This window comes from Paramisgurnus dabryanus, chromosome 18 (genome assembly GCF_030506205.2).
Source record: "Paramisgurnus dabryanus chromosome 18, PD_genome_1.1, whole genome shotgun sequence".
Taxonomy (NCBI): domain Eukaryota; kingdom Metazoa; phylum Chordata; class Actinopteri; order Cypriniformes; family Cobitidae; genus Paramisgurnus; species Paramisgurnus dabryanus.
This window is the reverse complement of record NC_133354.1, coordinates 37,281,567-37,293,437: the sequence shown is the minus strand read 5'-3', so window position 1 is coordinate 37,293,437 and position 11,871 is coordinate 37,281,567.

Below are 11,871 nucleotides of genomic sequence, written 5' to 3'. Positions count from 1 at the left end.
GAACACTGACGTAAAAATGAGTGGTGCTTGCAGTGGCAATACTCAGCTCTCAAAATGTTACAGTGTTGTTAATGAGTCAAAAGAGCCCACCCCCGTGTCTCTACGATGTTCTGACGCAGAGTTATAGCTCTTGCAAAACGGTTGATAAGGTATTCTCATTGGTTGCTAGGGAGTGAATTGGCAACCACCAGTGATTATAGTCAAAGCCATGAAAGGAATAATCCATGATGACTCATGGTTTTAGATGTGCTGTTGCAGTAGATTTAGGCAAAAATAGCTATTTTCTATCTCCAAACCACTAGGGGGCGCTATGACAGAATCGTGAATGCAACCTCATGACTGCGTTACATCTAGCTAGTTTCATGACTATACACTTTAGTTCGGCAAAGAAATAGTTGTATGACCATAGGACTTGCTTGATATGAAATATTTTGTTCAATTATAGGGCCACCTAGTGGTTCAGGCATACCAATTTTTTTGTGTGGCCTCAGACTCTGCTCATACATCAGCGTATCAAATCTGGTGAAAAAATCTCTTTTCGTTGCGAAGTTATAACCATTTATGTGTAAAAACCACAAAATCTAAAGGTAATTTTTCGTTTTTTGCAATTTTCGGCCATTTCTGATGAAAATTTTAATATAACGCCAATAGAACTTTTTGTTCAGAAGGTAATGCAATGTTCTTCCTATGGTGTTTTCGAGTCGATCGGAATAACGCTCGCGGAGATATTCGTGCGTGTTTTTTAAGTGCTGTTTTGCTGTGCAGGGCTAACCGTAAGGCGAAATCTGAAATGTTTGGTATCGTTGGACTCGGCGACTACTCAGGACTCCTAAAAATCAAGTCCCGTCAAAATACGTTGATCGCAGCCAAAGTTATAGGTGTATAAATCATCTGTCTGGCCACTAGGTGGCGCTGCGACGAAACTGTGCATGCACACTCAGTTCATGACTGGCATCACAAATACCAAGTGTCGTGTCAATAGGCCTAAGTTTGACGAAGATACAGCCTAAAATCTGTTATTTTGCGCTATACATAAAATTTGTTGACACGCTATACGACAACGGATTGGTTTATCAAAATTCTTTTAATAACTTTTTGCCGTGAGGGTCTATAGATGCTACATACCAATTTTCGCAGCAATCGGGTAAAAACTCTAGGACGAGTTCGCAAAAGTAGGTTTTACGAATAATTCAAAATGGCGGAAAAATTTTCATGACGGAAAATGACGTCATAGGGTCCAATCGAATCGTCTTGAGCCAAGGAATCAGAGGAAACAAGAATTTCGTTTCTAGGACTTACGGATCAAAAGTTATAAGCAAAAACATAAGTGAAACTTTGGACTGTTGGTGGCGCTAGTGGGTTTGAGATAGAGACTCCAAATTTGCTGTGGATAATATTTGGACTGTCCTTTATCAGTGTGCCAAATTTCATAACTTTCCTACGTACGGTTCTATGGGCTGCCATAGACCGCAATGGCGGAAGAAGAAGAAGAAGAATAAATATAGCTGCAAGCAGCAATCACCGGGGTCAAGCCAAAAAGGGCACAGCAGAAAGTAAAGTTGACTTCGGATGAGCAGTTTAAAGAACCTAAGAAAATCTCTTGATTTCAGACAAAACAATATAACAGTTATCAGCAAAAAAGCTGTGTTCTCATTTAGTGAAATCTCTCCCTCTCTTTCGACGAGCATTGATAACTAGAACACTGACGTAAAAATGAGTGGTGCTTGCAGTGGCAATACTCAGCTCTCAAAATGTTACAGTGTTGTTAATGAGTCAAAAGAGCCCACCCCCGTGTCTCTACGATGTTCTGACGCAGAGTTATAGCTCTTGCAAAACGGTTGATAAGGTATTCTCATTGGTTGCTAGGGAGTGAATTGGCAACCACCAGTGATTATAGTCAAAGCCATGAAAGGAATAATCCATGATGACTCATGGTTTTAGATGTGCTGTTGCAGTAGATTTAGGCAAAAATAGCTATTTTCTATCTCCAAACCACTAGGGGGCGCTATGACAGAATCGTGAATGCAACCTCATGACTGCGTTACATCTAGCTAGTTTCATGACTATACACTTTAGTTCGGCAAAGAAATAGTTGTATGACCATAGGACTTGCTTGATATGAAATATTTTGTTCAATTATAGGGCCACCTAGTGGTTCAGGCATACCAATTTTTTTGTGTGGCCTCAGACTCTGCTCATACATCAGCGTATCAAATCTGGTGAAAAAATCTCTTTTCGTTGCGAAGTTATAACCATTTATGTGTAAAAACCACAAAATCTAAAGGTAATTTTTCGTTTTTTGCAATTTTCGGCCATTTCTGATGAAAATTTTAATATAACGCCAATAGAACTTTTTGTTCAGAAGGTAATGCAATGTTCTTCCTATGGTGTTTTCGAGTCGATCGGAATAACGCTCGCGGAGATATTCGTGCGTGTTTTTTAAGTGCTGTTTTGCTGCGCAGGGCTAACCGTAAGGCGAAATCTGAAATGTTTGGTATCGTTGGACTCGGCGACTACTCAGGACTCCAAAAAATCAAGTCCCGTCAAAATACGTTGATCGCAGCCAAAGTTATAGGTGTATAAATCATCTGTCTGGCCACTAGGTGGCGCTGCGACGAAACTGTGCATGCACACTCAGTTCATGACTGGCATCACAAATACCAAGTGTCGTGTCAATAGGCCTAAGTTTGACGAAGATACAGCCTAAAATCTGTTATTTTGCGCTATACGTAAAATTTGTTGACACGCTATACGACAACGGATTGGTTTATCAAAATTCTTTTAATAACTTTTTGCCGTGAGGGTCTATAGATGCTACATACCAATTTTCGCAGCAATCGGGTAAAAACTCTAGGACGAGTTCGCAAAAGTAGGTTTTACGAATAATTCAAAATGGCGGAAAAATTTTCATGACGGAAAATGACGTCATAGGGTCCAATCGAATCGTCTTGAGCCAAGGAATCAGAGGAAACAAGAATTTCGTTTCTAGGACTTACGGATCAAAAGTTATAAGCAAAAACATAAGTGAAACTTTGGACTGTTGGTGGCGCTAGCGGGTTTGAGATAGAGACTCCAAATTTGCTGTGGATAATATTTGGACTGTCCTTTATCAGTGTGCCAAATTTCATAACTTTCCTACGTACGGTTCTATGGGCTGCCATAGACCGCAATGGCGGAAGAAGAAGAAGAAGAATAATAATAATAATAATAATAATAAGAAAACTAACAAATACAATAGGGGTCTTCGCCCCTTCGGGGCTTGACCCCTAATAATAATAATAATAATAAGAAAACTAACAAATACAATAGGGGTCTTCGCCCCTTCGGGGCGTGACCCCTAATAATAATAAAAAGAAAACTAACGGATACAATAGGGGTCTTCGCCCCTTCGGGGCTTGACCCCTAAATATAGCTGCAAGCAGCAATGCCGGGGTCAAGCCAAAAAGGGCACAGAAGAAAGTAAAGTTGAATTCAAATGAGCAGTTTAAAGAACCTAGGAAAATCTCTTGATTTCAGACTAAATAATATAACAGTTATCAGCAAAAAAGCTGTGTTTTCATTCAGTGTAATCTCTTCCTCTCCTCTCGAGGAGCATTGACAACTAGAACACTGAAGAAAATGTGAGTGGTGCTTGTAGTGGCAATTCTCAGCTCACAAAATGTTACAGTGGTGTTAATGAGTCAAAAGAGACCACCCCCATGTCTCTACGATGTTCTGATGCAGAGATATAGCTCTTGTAAAAAGGGTTTATAAGGTATCCTAATTGGTTGCTAAGGAGTTAATTGGCATGCACCAATGATCTCCAAGCCATGAAAGGAATAATACATGATGACCCAAGATTTTAGATGTACTGTTGGAGTAGTTTTAGGCAAAAATACTATATTTCTATCTCAAAACCATTAGGTGGCGCAATGACAAAGTTGTGCATGTAATCTCAGGTCATAACTGTGTTACATCTAGCTAGTTTTATGACTATACACTTTAGTTTAGTGAAGAAACAGTTGTATGACCATAGGGTGGCTTGATTTCAAAGGTTTTGTTCAATTATAGGGCCACCTACTGGTGCAGGTATACCATTTTTTTTTTGTGGCCTCGGACTCTGCTCATACATCAGTGTATCAAATCTGGTGAAAAAATCTCTTCGTTGCGAAGTTATAACCATTTATGTGTAAAAATACAAAATTTCAAGGTAATTTTTCGTTTTTTGCATTTTTCGGCCATTTCTGATAAAAATTTTAATATAACGCCAATAGAACTTTTTGTTCAGAAGGTAACGCAATATTCTTCCTATGGTGTTTTCGAGTCGATCGGAATAACGCTCGCCAAGATATTCGCGCGTGTTTTTTAAGTGCTCTTTTGCTGCGCAGGGTTAACCGTAAGGCGAAATCTGGCATGTGGTGGTATCGTTGGACTCGGCAACTATTCAGAACTCCAAAGAAACAAGTCCCGTGAAAATACGTCAATCGGAGCCAAAGTTATAGGCGTTTAAAGCATAAGTCTGACCACTAGGTGGCGCTGTGACGAAACTCTGCATGCACCCTTAGTTCCTGACTGGCATCACAAGTACCAAGTATCGTGTCAATAGGCTTAAGTTTGGCGAAGATACAGCCTCAAATCCGTTTTTTTGTGCTCTACTTAAAATTCGTTGACGCGGTTTACGGAAACGGATGGACGAATTGACATGAATTCCATAACTTTTTGCCGTGAGGGTCTGTAGATGCTACATACCGATTTTCGTGGAAATCGGGCAAAAGCTCTAGGACGAGTTCGCAAAAGTAGGTTTTACGAATAACTCAAAATGGCGGAAAAATTTTCATGACGGAAAATGACGTCATAGGGTCAAATCGAATCGGCTTGAGCCAAGGAATCAGAGGATACAAGAATTTCGTTTCTAAGACTTACGGATCAAAAGTTATAAGCAAAAACGTAAGTGCAACTTTGGACTGTTGGTGGCGCTAGAGGGTTGGAGTTAGAGACTCCAAATTTGCTGTGGGGACACATTGGACTGTCCTTTATCAGTGTGCCAAATTTCATAACTTTCCTACGTACGGTTCTATGGGCTGCCATAGACCGCAATGGCGGAAGAAGAACCAGAATAATAATAATAATAAGAAAACTAACAAATACAATAGGGGTCTTCGCCCCTTCGGGGCTTGACCCCTAATAATAAGAAAACTAACAAATACAATAGGGGTCTTCGCCCCTTCGGGGCTTGACCCCTAAATATAGCTGCAAGCAGCAATCACCGGGGTCAAGCCAAAAAAGGCACAGCAGAAAGAAAAGTTGACTTTGGATGAGCAGTTTAAAGAACCTAGGAAAATCTCTTGATTTCAGACAAAACAATATAACAGTTATCAGCAAAAAAGCTGTGTTCTCATTTAGTGAAATCTCTCCCTCTCTTTCGACGAGCATTGATAACTAGAACACTGAAGTAAAAATGAGTGGTGCTTGCAGTGGCAATACTGAGCTCACAAAATGTTACAGTGGTGTTAATGAGTCAAAAGAGCCCACCCCCATGTCTCTACGATGTTCTGACACAAAGATATAGCTCTTGCAAAAACGGTTGATATAGTATTCTCATTTGTTGCTAGGGAGTGAATTGGCAACCCCCAGTGATTATAGTCAAAGCCATGAGAGAAATAATCCATGATGACTGGTTTTAGATGTGTTGTTGCAGTAGGTTTAGGCAAAAAATGCCATATTCTATCTCAAAACCAGTAGGTGGCACAATGACAAAATTTGTGCATGCAACCTCAGATCATTACTGTGTTACATCTAGCTAGTTTTATGACTATACACTTTAGTTTAGTGAATAAACAGTTGTATGACCGTAGGGTGGCTTGATTTCAAATGTTATGTTCAATTATAAGGCCAACTAGTGGTGCAAGCATCCAATTTTTTTTTTGTGTAGCCTCAGACTGTGGTCTTAAATCAGCGTATCAAATATGGTGAAAAAATATCTTTGCGTTACGAAGTTATAACCATTTATGTGTAAAAAAACACAAAATTTAAAGGTAATTTTTAGTTTTTTGCAATTTTCTGCCATTTCTGATGAAAATTTTAAAATAACGCCAATAGAACTTTTTGTTCAGAAGGTAATGCAATGTTCTTCCTATGGTGTTTTCGAGTCGATCGGAATAATGCTCGCGGAGATATTCGTGTGTGTTTTTTAAGTGCTATTTTGATGCACAGGGCTAACCGTAAGGCGAATCCTAGCATGTTTGGTATCGTTGGACTCGGCAACTATTCAAAACTTGAAGGAAACAAGTCCCATGAAAATATGTTGATCACAGCCAAAGGTATAAGCGTATAAGCCATTCGTCTGGCCAATAGGTGGCGCTGCAACGAAACTGTGCAAGCACATTCAGTTCCTGACTGGCATCTCAAGTACCAAGTGTTGTGCCAATAGGCTTAAGTTTGGCGAAGATACAGCCTAAAATCTGTTTTTTGTGCTCTATGTAAAATTCGTTGATGCGCTATACGACAACTGATTAGTTTATCGAAATTCTTTTAATAACTTTTTGCCTTGAGTGTCTCTAGATGCTGCATACCGATTTTTGTGGCAATCGGGTAAAAACTCTAGGACGAGTTCGCAAAAGTAGGTTTTATGAATAATTCAAAATGGCGGAAAAATTTTCATGACGGAAAATGACGTCATAGGGTCCTATCGAATCGTCTTGAGCCAAGGAATCAGATGAAACAAGAATTTTGTTTCTAGGACTTACGGATCAGAAGTTATAAGCAAAAACCTAAGTGCAACTTTGGACTGTTGGTGGCGCTAGCGGGTTAGAGATAGAGACTCCAAATTTGCTGTGGGGACACATTGGACTGTCCTCTATCAGTGTGCCAAATTTCATAACTTTCCTACGTACGGTTCTATGGGCTGCCATAGACCGCAATGGCGGAAGAAGAAAAATTTACTAACAGAAACAATTGCCACAAGCCGAAAAGGGCACAGAAGGGTGTAAAGTTGAGTTTGGATAAGCAGACCGAAGAACCTAGGTAAACCTAATGATTTCAGATGAAAAAACGCAAAAATAATCAACAAAAATAATCTCTGTTCTTGTCTACTGCAATCGTCGTTCTGTTATTGACAGTCATGGAACATTAGAGCACTGAAGAACATGTGAGTGATATTTGCAGTGGCAAAACATGTGTCACACAAGGGCGTAGGTTTGATTCTGGCATTGGTGGGGACATAAATAAAATGGTCGCATTGCAAAAACTGTTTATCACCGTTTACTTGACATAAACAACAGACAACTCAGTATGCACTTTACTCAGTGACATCTGACTCGCCACCCCCGGTTCCATCCCAAATTTAATGTACTATAATAAACAATTCGTTATGTCCTAGAGCCTAATAAACAGTAGCTGTTTAAGTCTTTGTCAAAAAAAGAAAATCACATAGTAACATATATGAATCCATATTAAATTTATAATATTGAAGAATATGCAATTAATATTTAATTCTTAATTTAATTTTGCCAAAAAATCCCAGTGTTGAAGTAGGTATATATATCATGCTGTTTCCTGAACACAGTTTATTAACGTTTCTGTAGTTTACATTAAATCTTCTTTTCATTAACAGACAGTTAATCAGTGTGAAAAAAATAGTTTGTTTAAAATGCAACATTATGTCTACATCTGTGCAAGTAATGACCACAGTGCAGTAATGAAAGTATTCAGCAATCATGACATGAATTCATGTTTTTACCATGTTGGGGTTATTTTCTTTCATGGATTAGGGACCCTCTAAATAACCTTGCCACCCCATTTATAAAAGGTTGACACAAGTTTGCAACTCCTCAGGGTTAACATGGGATTGTCCTGTATTGGTGAAAACACTGTCCTTGAATCATTATGTGGCACAACTTTTTTTGTGCATGAAATAGTTACAGTGGGTATAATAATACTTTCTTCCTCACTTACCTGTCGCCCGAATAATCACGCACGTCTTGTTGAGTGAACTTTGGCGCGTTGTACAAAGTGAAACCATCCTATCACACGTAGCGAGTAAAGACAAGCCCATCAAAAAGTGATGTGCGTTAGAGAGGCGGGACTCAAGAATGCTAATCCAATCATATTAGCAATGTGCGTTAGAGAGGCGGGACTAAAGAAATGCAAAGCCAATCATATTAGCGATGTGACTTACGGAGGCGGGCATTGCAGAGAACGAAAGCTGTTAACCGTTTGTGTACCACATAGAGCGTTATTTTTACAGAACGGGATTGCAAAAGATTTCTAATCTAATTTAAATGATTTCTGACAAAAATATAATAAGTAAAAAATAGAAAACACAAGAACAAGACGGACATTAGTGGTTATATATGAATACAGATTAAATGTTTGGTCGAAATTATTGCTAGGGACAATTCAGTCTTCTCTGAATATTGGTAGGGACATGTCCCTAGCGTCCCACCCTAAATCTACGCCCATGGTGTCACAACATGTTACAACAAGTTAAATGAGTCAAAATACACCATCCCCATGTGTCTACAATGTTCTGATGCAGAGAAAAAGCTCTTGCAAAAACGGTTGATAAGGTATTCTCATTGGTTGCTAGAGAGTAAATGAACATGCACCACTGATTATAGTTCAATTCATGAAAGGAATAATCCATGAAGACTCATGGTTTTAGATGTGTTTTTGCAGTAGTTATAGGCAAAAATAGCCATTTTCTATCTCAAAACCACTAGGTGGCGCTATGACAAAACTGTGCATGCAACCTTAGGTCATGACTGTGTTACATCTAGCTAGTTTCATGACTATACACTTTAGTTAAGCAATAAAATAGTTGTATGACCATAGGGCTTGGTTGATATGAAAGATTTTGTTCAATTATAGGGCCACCTAGTGGTGGAGGCATACCATTTTTTTTGTGTGGCCTCAGACTGTGGTCGTACATCTGCGTATCAAATCTGGTGAAAAAATCTCTTTTCGTTGCGAAGTTATAACCATTTATGTGTAAAAAATGCAAAATTTAAAGGTAATTTTTCGTTTTTTGCATTTTTCGGCCATTTCTGATGAAAATTTTAATATAACGCCAATAGAACTTTTTGTTCAGAAGGTAATGCAATATTCTTCCTATGGTGTTTTCGTGTCGATCGGAATAACGCTCGCGGAGTTATTCGCGCGTGTTTTTTAAGTGCTATTTTGATGCACAGGGCTAACCGTAAGGCGAATCCTGGCATGTTTGGTATCGTTGGACTCGGCGACTACTCAGGACTCCAAAAAATCAAGTCCCGTGAAAATACTTTTATCGCAGCCAAAGTTATAGGCGTATAGAACATTCGTCTGACCACTAGGTGGCGCTGCAACGAAACTGTGCATGCACCCTCAGTTCCTGACTGGCATCTCGAGTACCAAGTGTTGTGTCAATAGGCCTAAGTTTGGCGAAGATACAGCCTAAAATCTGTTTTTTTGCGCTCTATGTAAAATTCGTTGACGCGCTATACGAGAACGGATTGGTTTATCGAAATTCTTTTAATAACTTTTTGCCTTGAGTGTCTCTAGATGCTGCATACCGATTTTCGTGGCAATCGGGTAAAAACTCTAGAAGGAGTTCGCAAAAGTAGGTTTTACGAATATTTCAAAATGGCGGAAAAATTTTCATGACGGAAAATAACGTCATAGGGTCTAATCGAATCGTCTTGAACCAAGGAATCAGAGGAAACAAGAATTTCGATTCTAGGACTTACGGATCAGAAGTTATAAGCAAAAACGTAAGTGCAACTTTGGACTGTTGGTGGCGCTAGCGGGTTTGAGATAGAGACTCCAAAATTGCTAGGGATATTATTTGGACTGTCCTCTGTCAGTGTGCCAAATTTCATAACTTTCCTATGTACGGTTCTATGGGCTGCCATAGACCGCAATGGAACAGGAAGAAGAATAATATTTAAAAAGAAAAAGAAAAAGAAAAAGAAAACTAACGGATACAATAGGGGTCTTCGCCATTCTGGGCTTGACCCCTAAATAGGAAAGAAAGTGTACAAGAGGCCATGAATGTTGTCAAGAAATTTTGTAAAGCATCAGGAGGTAAAGTTAATGAGGATAAAACAGTGTACATGAGGTTTGGCAAAGCTGTGCTTTTAAATGATTATTTTAATTTTAAAGAGGTAGAAGAAATGAAAATTTTAGGACTTTTATTGGGGAAAAATGAGAAAAAAACAAGAGATGAAATGTGGGAACAACTGATATCAGGAATAGAAAGAAAAATAAACTTTTGGAAATTAAGAACTTTAAGCTTGAAGGGGAAGGTTTTAACTTTGAATGTTTTAATGGTTTCTAAATTGTGGTATGTTTTATACTTATCTGAAATGCCGAGAAAAGAGGTTGAACAAATGTTTTCTTGATTTTATTTGGAACGGCAAACCGCCAAGAATAGCTTACAACACGATTTTAGGGGATATAGAAAAAGGCGGTCTAGGATTAATGGATGTAGAACAAAGGAAAAACAGTCTAAGAGTAAAAGCAGTTAAAAAGTATTTACAAGAAGAAAACAAGGCAGAATGGAAGAAAACAATGAAATATTTTTTAAACAGATGTGAAAATTTTAACATGGAGGATGGAATTTTATGGATGAAAACGAAAAATTGGATGACAGAGAGAATACCTGGATTTTATAGAGAATTGCTTAGTGCTTGGGGGAAGTTTTTAACAAATATTGAATATGACCCACGAGGAAGAGAAAACATTTTAAATCAACCTCTGTTCTTGAACATCAAGGTTTTAAAACAAGACAAAGTCATTTATTTTAAGAAATGGATGGAAGTGGGAATAACTAAAGTAAAAGATGTAATGTATGAAGTGAAAGAAGGTTTCTTACCTGTACAATGTGTGTATGATGCAATGGATGAGGCAAAAGAGGAATACAGCAAACAAGAAATTATAAACAAGTATGAAGTAATTAAACAAGCTATACCCAAAGAGTGGATTAAAAGAATAGAAAATATGGAAAAGGAAAAGGAACAGAAAGACATTCAAGTGATTTTGGGTAAAAAAGTATACACTCTCAAAGAATGCAGTATTAAGATGTTTTATTGCTTTTTCAGAGACAGTGTTTTTAAAGAACCTATTGTAAATCGCTTCTGGCTACATAAATTTGTGAATTTAAAACAGGAAGATATATGGAGAAACATGAGGGGAAGATGTGTAGAAACAAGACTGGAGTCCTTGGAGTACACAATAAGACATAAAGTGGTATTTACTGATGTGATTTTAAACAAAATAGGAATGGAACAAAGTGCGATGTGTAAAGTATGTCACGAAAGAGAAGAAGGAATTGTACATTTGTTTTTGTACTGCAAAGAATGTACTGAAAAAGACTCTTTTTTAAACAAATGTAAGGACATAATCAAAGAATTGGACGAACAATGGAATGAGAATGAAATGGAATGGAATAGATTGGTGATGTTTGGTTGGAAAAGGAAAAACATGAAATGTATTAATTTATGTGTAATGTTAATGAAAAGTGCAATATGGGAACGACGAACTGCAGCAAAAAAAGAAAAAATTGTAATTGATGTATGGACTGTTTTTAAAAGAAAAACTGAAATGTACATGGAAAGATTGTATGCCTATTTTAAACATGAGAATATGTTAGAAGCTTTTTACAATGTTTTTACGCCCAAGGTTTGCAGTATTTTAGAGGGTTTAAAGTGGAGATTGCCAGATGTTACGGGACACATTTTTACATAATTTTAAAGGTTTTCTTTCTCATTGTTCTTTTATGTAACTATTTAACTTCATGGTAGTGTATATTTTACGTTTTTTTGTGTAAAACAAATAAACAAATGGTTTTGTATGAAATGCTTTGTAATTGTTAGAAAAAATATTCAATAATAATAATAATAAAAAAAAAGCACGCCC